Below are 13445 nucleotides of genomic sequence, written 5' to 3' on the forward strand. Positions count from 1 at the left end.
AAAAAATTGATCAAACCTTTGAGATAAAGACTTCATTTCGGCGGCTATTTCATTTGAATGGTCGACTTGATGGAAGCCAACACTCTTCCTACCTTGTGAATTTCTACCATTCTTGGATGATAATGTTATATGCAAAGAATTTTCACTCATTCTCTTATAAAGACACCACACGTTATCCTTATACCTATCAATGTATGAGCCACCCATGGAAGCATCAACCATGCCTTTGTAATTGTCCGATAAGCTCTCAAAGAAATATTGAACTAATTGCCATTTAGGCATGTCATGATGTGGACACTTCCTAAGCAATTCATTAAAGCATTCCCATGCCTCATGAAACATTTCTCCATCCCCATGTGAAAATTCTCAAATTGAGGTTGTCATGGCATTGGTCTTAGAAACGGATAGTACTTCTTCAAGAACTCTTGTTGCATTTCTGTCCAAGAAGTGATTGAAAAAGGCCTAAGATTGTTAAACCAATACTTTGCCTTGTCTTTTAAGGTGAATGGAAAAAGTTTGAGTCTTAAGACCTCTTCCGGCATGTCCGTACATTTCACGGTGGAACATACTTCTAGAAACTCATCCAAATGCTTGTAAGGTTCTTCACTTGGAAGTCCATGATAGTTAGGAAGCATTTGAATGGTTTGTGGCTTAATTTCATAGTGATGTGCTCTAAATGGTGGCAATTGAATGTATGTGGGTGCATTGTATTTATTAGGCACATAGTGATCTCTTAAAGCAAGTGGAGGATTAGCAATTTGAGGTGCAACATAGGCACCTTGATTTTGATTTCCTTGAATGATGGGAGGTTATGGAGCGTAAATTGGCCTTGGTATTCCAAATGGAACTTGGCCTTGTTGTTATTGTGGTTGGTGAATGAATGGCCTAGGCATGTCTAATGGTGCTTGAATGTTCTCATGATGCACATTTGGATGAAGGATAACTTGTTGGTCTATGTGACCAAGGTCCTCTACATGCTCTTCATTATGGCCTTCCATTGATGTAATGGATTGGGTAGAACTAGAACTTCCTCTTCTCTTAGGATTTCTAACTACGGATTCAAGATGCAAATCAAGAGGAACAAGAGTTGGTCTTAGTGGTCTACGACCATGCATGCACAATGTAAAAACACATAAACATAATGAATGAACAAGCACTTTGACTTCACAACAATTCAATGAATCTTCCTCCACAAACACTTAACCCATACTCCTATGCTTTAACAACAATGATGCAAAGAACAATTAAGATTGCCTCCACGCGAAATCACTATTTATCTATGAATTTAAAAACAACAAGCCTCCACGCGGGCCGATGATTTAACTAAGGGATTAAGTAAGAAAAAGCTCACAAAAGTCCTTTAGCACTTCAACTCCAAATTTATAGCTTAGCTTAGCAAATTTTTTTTAAACTTTTAGCATTTTTCCTTGCTTGCTTAGCTCATTTGCTTGAATTCTCCTTTGCTTGCCTCCTAGCACAATGCTCCTTGTCAAAGATGAACAAACACAATAAGTAACAAAAAGAAAAATAAAAACAAACTAAAGACACGATCAAAAGAGTACTAATTCCTAATTGATTCCACAAATACGACGTTGCCTAAATCCCCAGCAAAGGCGCAAAAAACTGACGGTTTTTTGTCGCCGCACCACAAACTTAGAAAGTGTGCATTAAAGCGAGGGCTAAGTTTTACATTTATAGAAGCCATTATTACCTTCACTAAAAATATAGTTAGGGTGAGTAAGGATCGTCCCAAGGGATTGGAGTCGAATTTGGTTGTCGAATCACTATTAGGGTAAGTAGGTCGAGTGATCAAATAAATAGTTGGTTGGCTGATTAAACTAGAGAGCGAATTAAACTAAATAATTGAATGCAATAAAGAGTAAGTAAGAGAGAGAGAGATCTTGGGGTTTAGAGGTCACCACCAAGCAATGCTTTTCTACACCCTTAACTAGTGACTAATAAGAGAAATGTGTGTTACAATATTAATGTGTGTGTTTGTTTGGTTGATTCAATTAGCAAGGGTGACCAATTAAGCATACATTGTTTAATCAACATGTGAAAAGCACAATATATCTAGCTATTAAGTATATATTGTCTAAATAGCATGTGAAAAACACAATATATCTAGCAAGTCATTAATCCTTTCATTAAGCTCACAAGCCAAATACACCACAAGGTTAGAGACATATGGTATTTGCATTCAAAAGTATGGAACATCAAACAACAAGCATGGATTGTCCTCCCATCTAACAACTATGCTACCACTACACTACAATTAAGCTAATGACATGAAATTAAACTAATTAAGCTAAGGGAGAGGCACAATCCATCAAGAAATGAGCATGAACCATCTAGAAAATTACAAGAGCATTCCTTTAAGCACTATGCTTTGACAACCTCTAGATCTATGGCATTAATACACATAGACATGCACCAATAACATAAGAAATAGAGACAAACATATGAACATCTATTCTAGCATACATAGACATATGGATAGAATGAAATGATCAATTAGAAGCATTAAACCATATAAAACATTGAATAAACAAGATCTATATATATATAAGTGCCAAAGCATGTATTACAACAGTAATCCCTCAATAATACACAAAATCAAGATGTAGAAAGCATGCTTGGGGCTAACTCTAGCCCCAAGAGGATGTCCAGCCACTCATGGTAGTGCTTCTCCAGCCCTCAAGGGCTAACTCCATGGTAGAGATTTGCTCCTTGGTTGATGAAGAATCTCCAATGGTGTCTCTAGCCTCCTCATCCTCTAAGCTTGCTTTCCAAGAGTTCTTACAAGGTATATGATGATATGATGTGATATAATGTGATATGATGTAAAAAGTAATCCTTATCCTTATATAGGTAGGTCAAATGATACCCAAAATGAGCTAGGGTCGTGCACAAAATATTCCCCAATAATTAAATAAAAAATAAATTTTGGTGAGCTGGAGATTTAACTTTTTCGCATTGGAAGAAGTTCGATCGATCGAACCTTGGACTTGGATTGATCGAACATGGCTGAGATCTATCGAACTGAAGTTGGATCGATCCTCAATGGTGGCGCTTTTTGGATAAAGACAAATCTGAGATATTTTGAAAATATTTTTGGGAAAAGGACAAAATTGGTTGGTAAGGTGGTACAACTAGATAAGATCAATTATTTGTATAAGGACAAGGCAGTTCGAAGTATCGAAGAATGATGTTGGATCGATCGAACTTTTGAGATCTCGAAAATGTTATCATGGCTCTGATCCATCTTGAAGTGCTGAGATCAATCATGTTGGATCGATCGAACTTTGATCTGAGATCGATCGAAGATGTTGATTTTCACATTTTTCTTCATTTTGCTTCCACTTGGCTCCTTTCTTTGATTCATCCCAGAATTGCTTCATTTATGCTCTTATTTGGCTGAGTTAGCTTATTTTCGGGATAAGTGCCTGAAAATGGAGATAATACGAAATCAATCTAAAATAGTAAAGTAAGATAGATAAAGGTACTAGAATGCCTATGCTTAAGGGGTTTAAATACGTACTTTTCAGCGCTCATCAGAGCCCTACATATTTCACCTCTCTGTTCCATCGTTCGAAGATGTCTGTAGGATTTCACCTGTTCGATTGATCGAGATTTGATCGATCTAAGTTTGATCGATCTAAGTTCGATCGATCTGATGCTTCATGCTACATAAAAAAAGAAAAAAAAAAAAAGACAGTTTTTATTTTTCATTCCTCATTATTTTGTTCTTGCATTCTTTCTTAGTTTTTGTTTTTCATTAATTGCATTGTATATATTCTTTCACTGCATTTTACCTTTTTTATTTTTCTTGTTGTATTTTATTCTTGCATCTTATTCTTTACTTTTCTTGCATTTTGTTTCGTTGTACATACTTTCATAAAATGAAAACTACAAAAATTTGTTTCACCATTATGCCTTTATGTGTAGTCATGCTATTTTCACGCTTTAGTTAGGGCTTGACCTCATATCTCTCTTGCATCTTGTGTTATATTGCCTTAGAATGCATGATTTGATTATTCTTATCCTATTTGACACTTGATGTGAGTTTGCTAGTGTGGTTATTCAAGTATGTTGTTGATTCCAAGTTTTGGGGAGACGTCTTTTGAATTGGATCATTATCAGGCTTCATGACTTTGCCACCACGGTATACTCTTTCCATCTTTTCCATTATTCTCATTGCACATTGAGGACAGTCTGTGGTTTAAGTTTGGGGGTAAGGTGTCTTTGTCATATTCTATTTAAGTGAGCTTTAAATGCATGATTGAGATTGGAGATCCATGTTAGCTGTGATTTTGATCTTTTGAGGACTATATTGCTTAGAATTTAAAATTTGTTTGACTTGAGAGTCCAGTACTCCTTGTATGCCTTGTGGATGCCATTTAGGATTAAATTTTTCAAAAGATTGATATTTTGCTTGCACTTGTGGACCACATCATCCTGATTTTGTGATTGTTTTGAGATTCACTCTGGGATTCTACACTAGCACAGGCTCACACTAGCAGTCATTTGTGGGGTACATGCTTTATTGATTATTGAATTGGTTATATCCCAATTGAGCTAGTAGTGCATTAAAAGCTTTCATTTTGATAAAGGTGGATAACAAATCCTTTTCATTAAGTAGTCAGGATTCTAGCCTCATCAAGCACTGAATTTCTAGTGCCGAAAGGTGGAGGGCCCAAACTCTAGGTTAATAATTAGATGGAGGTTGTTTTGATTTGTAACCTAACTGATTTGAGCTTGTAAGTCCTTAGGGGTGTTTGAACACCTAGTGCCCTAAAGCCGTCTGATTTGGGAGTCATTGACCTAACACTCGACCTCATGGATCACTAGAAAGCTTAATAGATCAGCACATTACACTATGCTTCCATCTTTGATCCTTAGGATTAGAAAAAAAAAAAATAGCGCACCTAGATCAATAAAGCTTTAATAAAAGGTCCACTCTTTGTCTTAATGATCGGTACTAGATTTGTGTGCTAGTTTGATGGTAAGGATGTGATCATTTCTTTAGTTGGCTAAGATAGCAACATATTTGATGCCGGTCCACTCAAAAAGGATTCTAGAGTTGTTTTGATTTACATGATCATTTTCTTAATGTGTGGAGGACCATACTTGCTTGCTTGGTGTTGAAATTTTGGGAGATTGCTTGGAAATGGTTGAAAAATTGTATACTTGAGGTAGTTTTCTCTCAATACTTGTTTTCAATATTGGTGCCTCTTTTGTGAGAATAAGCTTAATGTTTGTGGGTATCATTTCTGGAAACCCTCACAAGACTTCACTCGTCCACTAGGGGTAACCTAGGGGTTTAAAAGGCTTGTTGTATATGCTAAATGCAATCGTGTTCCCTACGAGAGTGGCGTTATCCATTTATTGCTTTTTAGTTCAAACTTGTATTGTCATTCATTTCATTCCTTTACTTCGTAGTTCATTGTTAGGGACTACCAATATTTAAGTTTGGGGGTGTGATGAGCGCTGAAAAGTGCGCATTTAAACCCCATAAGCTTAGGTATTCTAGGACCTTTATCTATCTTACTTTCCCGTTTTAGACTAATTTCGTGTTCTTGCCCTTTTCAGGCGCTTATCCCCAAAATAAGTTAATTCAGCCAAATAAGAGCCTAAAATAAGTAATCTCAAGTTGAATGGAGGAAAAGAACAAAGTGGAAGGAGAATTAAGCAAAGTGTAGAAAATTAACAAGTTCGATCGATCCAACATTCCTTCGATCGATCAGAGTAAAATCGATCTAGACATTTCAAGATGGATCCAAGCCTTTGTCCTTATCCAAAAGATCTCATCATCTTCGATCGATCCAACCTTTCTTCGATAGATCAAAAATATTCGATCTTATCCTCACCTACTACCCTACCTACCACTTTAGTCTCTTTCCCAAAATATCCCAAAATATCTCAAAGATTTGTCTTTATTCAAAAAGGCGCCGCCAAGGATGATCGATCTCTGCAGTATTCGATGGATCTCAGCAATGTTCGATCGATCTTAAGATAGTTCGGTCGATCGAACCTCCTCAAGTTCGAAAAAAATAAGTTCCAGCTCATTAAAAGTTGGTTCATGGTGCAATCATTTCAAGGACCATGGTGTACGAATCCAGACCTTGAGCCTCCTATATAAGGATTTTGAACCTTTTTTACATCATATCTTATCATATACCATCATAACTCATAGGAGACAATATCATATCATATCTCATTCTTAGAGAGGAAGAAAAGAGATGAGGAGAGGCTAGATACTAGAGAGAGCTTTTACACATCTTTGGGAGTTCTTCTATTCTTGTAGGGTTTCCATCAAGAAGGATGTCATTTCTACCACGGAGATAGCCCTTGAGGGTTGGATGACTACTTCAATGAGTGGTTAAACATCTTCTTGGGGCTAGAGTTAGCCCTAAGCATGCCTTCTAGACTCTAATGCTTAGTATTTTGAGCGGATTTGTGTTGTAATCTTGTCTTAACATTTATTTTATATATGAATTTTGTTTATTCAATGATTTATGTGGTAATACTTCCAATTGATCATTTCATTCTATCCATATCTCTATGTATGCTAGAATAGATGTTCATGTGTTTATCTCTAGTTTTTGTGTTATTGATGCATATCTATGTGTGTTGATACTATGGATCTGGAGATTGTCAAGGCATAGTGCTTAATAGAATACTATTATGGTTTATTTGATGGTTCATACTCATGTCTTGATGGGTTGTGCCTCTCCCTTAGTTTCTTTAGTTTAATTTTCATACCCTTAGCTTAGTTGTAGTGTAGTTGCCTTAGTTATTAAATGGGAGGACAATCCATGCTTGTTGTTTGATGTTCCATGCTTATGAATGCAAGTAGTATTATTCTCTAACCATGTGATGTATTTGGATTATGAGCTTAAAGGAAGGATTAATGGCTTAATTTGATGTATTGTGCTATTCACTAGATTGCTTAGATAATATATACTTAATTGGTCATCCATACTTATTGAAACAATCAATCGCACACTCTCAAATTGCTACACATGTTTCCCCTCATTAATTATGCATTGAATGTCTAAAATGGTGATGCTTAGTGGTGATCTCTAGACCCCAAGACCTCACTCTCTTGGTTTCTCTAAATTTCATCTAAATTGCTTATGTTACATTGAATTTATTTAGTTTAGCTTATAGTTTAATCAACAAAACACACCATTTCTTGATCATTCGACCTACTAACCCTATACATTGTTTCCATTACAAGTACGCCTAACAATCCCTTAGGACGATCCCTACTCACCTTAGCTATATTTTTAGTTTGAGGCAGTAGTGGCTTTTATAAATTTAAAACTTGGCCACATTGCACTTACACACACTTAGTGCACATCTTTTAGACATTGGTGCGACGACAAACCAACTTGCTCTCACAAGGACAGAGCTTGCTCTCAAGCGAACAAAGCTTGCTCTCAGGTGGACAGAGCTTGCTCCCTAATTTGAGAGCATGCTCCATCGCTACTACTTTAATATTTTGGGATTTTTGGCTACTGTTTTGAGGTTTGGGATGTTCCAGGGCTGTATAGGTTATTATGGGTGATTTAAATGACTACAATGAACATGTTAAATACCTAGAATGCATAATTAATAATTATATGCTATGGAACGATGAACAATGTGAAATTTTAATTAAATTTACATATTGATTAATGGATGGTTTAATTGCCTAGTATTATTATAATAATCTAGGTTTATGATATATGACTTTAATCATACATTGATAGTATAATATGATCATGTTATTATGTGATTTTTATTATGCTTTTTTATGGAATTAATTGATATGTTATTTTAATTATTTCATCAATTATTGGACTGTATGGATGTAATGCACCAGTTTAGGACGGTGGCATTTTAGGGACGGATTAACCAAAGAAGTTAAATCCTACTTATTCTGGTATAAGGGAATGGATTAACTACAATGTTAAATCCTACTTATATTCATGTCAGGTCAATGGAACAGTTGGATAACTTATCGGATATTTATTTTATGTTCTGGATAAGATGGATTTATATATGTACAGATATATGCCATGATATAAGCTTGAGTCTCAGGATCTTGGTGAGGGAGTGTATATGCAGTAGGATGCATAGCTAGCTATGATGGTTAGTGGTGTACCCTGTTAGGTCTAGGCACTCATGCCCACTTCAGGTGTGTTTTGCATATTGCTTACTATTCAGGTTGAGACCGCCATGTAGTCCAGTGAGAGTTCCTTAGTGTGAGTGTATATATATATACAAACTACTAGTTATTGTTGAGTTAACTAGGATGTATACGTGTATCGGATCTCTACTTAGACTGTAGTAGAGTAGAACTTGTTTATGAGCCTAACTCACCATTATTTTTCAGGTGTTTGTCAGGAGTACGAATTATTCATGCTGAGCAAGGATCATCTACTTTATTCTTCCAGATTATCTACATAGATTTTTCCTTTATGATTTAGTATCTAGTTGTAGACAGTTGTTTACTATTGATTATTGGTTTAGGATTTTCTAAGGGTCCACATTTAATGGAATTTTATTCTGAGGTTTCAATTAATGGATTATCATTTTAGTTTTCTTTCGAAAATATTTATTCTTATTTTATCATATTTGTATTCTGTGTTTGATTATTGCCGATTTGTTTTTATATCCTTGGGTATTTGGGCGTGGGCCTGGCCAACCCGCATCCGAAAATTCGGGGGTATCACAATTGGTACCAAAGTACTCCAGGTTCAAGTGTCCTTAGGAATGTCTTTCGTTATATGACTTCTGCGTTGCGTCTTTTGAAACTTAGAGCCCATATTAGGATTCGTTGTACTCTATTTACGGTTCGTTAGGAGGAGCTAATATCAAATATATTCTTTATCACAGAATGGTTGGCACTAGGAAGAGGATGTGGACCAAGGCGAAAATGATTAAGACCTAAAGGAATAAAAGAGTATGTTATCAATTTTTTTGCGAGAAGGCAAAACTTGAGATCAAAGGTTTAGTTCTGGGTTGGCATTACTTTAAAAGTATAAACCAAGGAATGATTTAGGTGTACGTGATAGGGCACCACATATCGAGGCCAACACGACTTCAGTTTTCTCAAAAAGGAGACAAGCGAGGAGTAGGACTCCGAAGATGATCCTAATGGATGAGATTTTAACGTATCCAAGAAAGAGGGTATTAAGTCTTGAAGATGAATGATTGCGCAAGGGTGATCTTATTTGTTAGTGATATAGCAAATGATATTAGTAGAATTGGTGTTAATTAATTTACATATAGTTAAACTTTCTTATCATTTCTAAAAGAGATATATAAGAAGTACTTTTTAGGAGTTTAGGGATCAGATGGAGTTCTTATCAGAAAGAAATACATGATTTTATATCACATTCAGGAGAACATTGGTATTATGTTGTGATGTTCTAAGTTGTTTTATAAAGCCACGTTAGACGGATTACATTCCGCATATAAGGAGGCTGAGGGTTAAGTCTTTGGTATTTGCTTAGGTAAACATATGTTGCTTTTAAGCTATGTTTAAAGAATCTGTTTCGAGGTTGGATGATTACCTACGAAACTATAAAATGAAATTATGAAACAATCTGGTAAGGTTGATTTCAAAAGAGACTTCCTTTCTAAATTGAATGATATATTAAGTAGGAGTATATTTTGTGTTATTGTGTTTGTCGTACGTGTTTTATTTTTGTTAACTATTTGGGATTTTGGTATATTGTTTAGTTGGGAACATAAGTATGTGATCAGCCAACTATTATTTTTAATACCATGGAGTAATAGTACTATATTACGCTAGGATTATGAGTATGTGGTTATAGGATTTGGTAGATATACATAATTCTAGCAAATCTATTGAACCTGGACGTACGTCATTATGGTACGTTAATTGGGATGGGATAGTTAAACCATCACTACTAGCCAAATAATCTAGTACAATTAGTCTAATATACTTTACGCTAAGTATGGATTCATATCATATTGCAAAGAATAATGGTGGTTGTTAATATTTCAGTATTCATGAGGTTGTGGTAAATAAAGACCACTGTACAACCACGATGATTTATTGGAGGTGTTGGATTTGTTAAACATCTTCTTAGAAATTCCAGAAGTTGTTACCAAGTCGGAAGGAGGATTTCGTGCTTGTTTAGGTACCTATTAGAATAACACCAAGTAAGGATAGTAAACTGAAAAAATCTTTACCAGTCTATTTTTAATTAAGAATTTATTCACGAGCGCATGTCATTAGGAGGAGTTGCCGGTGTTGCACATGGAAGAGGAAACTAAGTCTTATTCACTTGTATAAATAATATGAAAAAAAATTTAGGTCATAATTCGCAACTGTGACGACCCTGGTTTTTAGGCCAGTGTGTCCTGTGATGAACCGAAGGTTGACCCGATAACGGATCCGATATGCGGAAGCGAAAACAGAAAACAAGACTCTAAGAAGTCAAAGTGACCTTCCATGAGGTCGTGGAACTCAACAAGAACTGATGCGGAAGCAAAAGATCGAAAAAATGACAAATAAGCCCCCAGGGGCAAAATAGTCATTTATGAAAATTGTAGATTCGGATGCCACCGATCACACCGCTGGAAGGACAACAAAAAACTAATCAAGATGGACTCAAGAATCGCATGATTCGGAGTCCGAACGAAGGAGAAACGGCATGACGAAGAAAAATGAGCACTTAAAACAAAAAGGGTAAACTGGTAATTATCCAAAAAGAATCGGGTGCAACCGAGCACACTGTTGGAAATACAGCGAAAAATTAGTCAAGTTCAAAAAAAAATTCACTTGAATCGGAGTCCGGATGAAGGAGAAAAGCCCAAAAGAAGAATTGACGTTGCGGCGGCCCGACGAGGGGCCATGGCTCACACGGCGCCCATGCGCGAGCCCACCGGCGCCCAAAGACATGGCTGGTGGTAGCCCTTGGTTGTTGCTAATTTTTTTTTGATCTGCCCAGAACTGAGGCTTGAAACGGAGGTCAAGACGAGTTTTTCTGGAAAAATACGAAGAAGAAACCCCCCCTAAAATCGAGTTTTCTACCCGACAGCGTAGACGGAATCGAAAAAAACTCACTGTGAAATCCCCAAAATGCCCCTAGATCAGAACTGAACAAGAGGCTCATAAAGCTGCTAAATGAAAACTAGAAGCTGAAACTTCACGAGGGATTTCCGGTACCAAGATGACATTTTTTGGAAAAACACGAAGAAGAAACCCCCCCTAAAATCATGTTTTCTATTCAACCATGTTAAAATAAGAAAATAAAACTGATGTGAAAGATCCATAATGCCCCTAGATCAGAATATGCAAAAAAAAAAATGCGAAATGAATTCACAAGAGGCTCAAAACACAAACGATAAGGTTTTGTCTGGAAACGACCATGCACGCAAACGTAACTTACCTATTTAGATGAGCTACAATGGTCCATGGCTTAAAAATATAACCGATACAAAATCCGACCCCCCAATAGGCAAAAAGGCAAAAATGGACTTGGAATGGAAAACATGGAATCCAAAAATGTAAAATGGAGTCAAATGACCATTTGGCTCTTGGTCACACTTCATACAAGATTAATAAGACCCTATGAAAGAATGAAATTGGAATTCCCACACCCGATGCAACCATGGTGAAGCAATGACTTGCGATTTTTTAAGGTTTTCATAATATTTCATGAAGTTAAAAAGTTGTATAGAATACAATACACATGTCATTGGCCTCTAGCCTCATCTCATACATGTCAAATACATTGAAAAGAGTGCACTTATGTACACATTACATACATGGAATCAAATATACATATTTTGACATATAAGTCTACAAAATGACATTTCATGCTAACATTTGCATGAAATGGAAACTTGGAAGCTACACGACATCCAAGGAATACTAGGCTTCACGAACCAAGTCTTCGTACCTGAAATATGCCCCAGTATCGTAGGGGTGAGTAACATAAAGCTACTCGTAAGAGATGAGCATGCATCGACCTAGCATTTTACAAATTTATCACCTTAAGGTGAAACATGTTAAAGGGGCTCATGCCACCAAACGTCTATGTCCAAGTGAGACTCGGGGAGCATCCTAAGCTACCTTATAGTCTAAGCAACAAGAATCATGATATACATACGTGTATGAAACGAATCATGGTTGGGATAATCCAAAGAACACGACAAGAAGAATGCTTGAGCATAGATTAACATGAATTGCATTTTCAATACAATTGAACTAGGTCTAGAGTAATCCATACAACATGACAAAAGCATATTTGAATACAAGTTAACAAGAATCACATTATCCATGCAATTCAACAACAAAAGAGCATGTTATACAATGCAACAAGGTTTAAGTTCTCAAAGCCATCAACTTAGAATCTAAAGCACAAAATAACAGTAGTGGTTCATGCCACCTAACATCTATGATATAAATGAATCGATAGGATCAATCCTAAGCTTTATTAGAACGTTAAAACACGATTTTCAATATCGATGCAATTTAACCAACATTGGAACTTCCAATACAACGCATAAAGCATAATTTCGCAAAGTTAACATCCTGTAACTTAAAATGGAACGACAAATAAGAAACAACAAGTTACAACATCATCTAGTTATCAACTTGAAAATGAAATATGAAATCAAACAAAGTGGATACTCGGACGTCACGCCGGATCAGACCGACAACATAGTTACTTTAGGGTTACTAGCCCATGGGTAACCTCCCTATGTGCGCACTAGACCATATAGAGGGACTATCCCCCGTACTAGAACCGCGTCCTAGCCATAGTCAAACAACGACATCCCCAAGTTTCCAAAATCAACAAGTTGTGCAACAACGCATATATCAACAGGAATATGCAAGATAATCAACTATCTACTAAGCACAACCAAAATTGGAAACCTATACAATACATGCTCTAAATCCACAACTAATATGATATGATGAATGTCGAATCTTCAGTGTGCGATTCGTTACACGCTATGCATGAAAGATGTTAAACACGAAGTGTGCAAATCATTACACAAGGCAACAATATATTCAATAAGGAAAACATATTATCACGAATACAAACATAGCAACTATGTTATCCAATGTTCAAAACATAACCAAATGAATATACAACAAGTCTAAGTCCATGATTTGAATATAGAAACCACTTCTAAAACACAACTAGATCATGGAGCAAATTGAAAGAATTTAAATAGATAAACACAATTAAATTCTCTAGATTCCGATTCAATTCCAAATAACCTCAATTTAATACATGTTAAAGGACATGGTATGGTCATCACCTATATCCATTCTAAAACTCAATTAGGTTGTTGGAACAACAAAGTAAAACTTTAATTAAATCATGCTAATTTAATTACCAAGGTTCTAAAACAACTTCTAATAGTCCCAAATTAATATATACTAGTAAACAAATCATAGCCAATAC

At 36.0% G+C, this 13445-nt stretch overlaps 1 pseudogene; it reads left to right on the plus strand.

Moving 5' to 3' along the window:
* Positions 1-280: 280 nt before the first annotated feature.
* LOC132280397 (small nucleolar RNA R71) lies at positions 281-379 on the plus strand (annotated as a pseudogene).
* The last annotated feature ends 13066 nt before the right edge of the window (positions 380-13445 follow it).

This window comes from Cornus florida, unplaced genomic scaffold (genome assembly GCF_030987335.1).
Source record: "Cornus florida cultivar Cherokee Brave unplaced genomic scaffold, ASM3098733v1 CherokeeBrave_3.0.0_Hap2_Chr10, whole genome shotgun sequence".
Classification (NCBI taxonomy): domain Eukaryota; kingdom Viridiplantae; phylum Streptophyta; class Magnoliopsida; order Cornales; family Cornaceae; genus Cornus; species Cornus florida.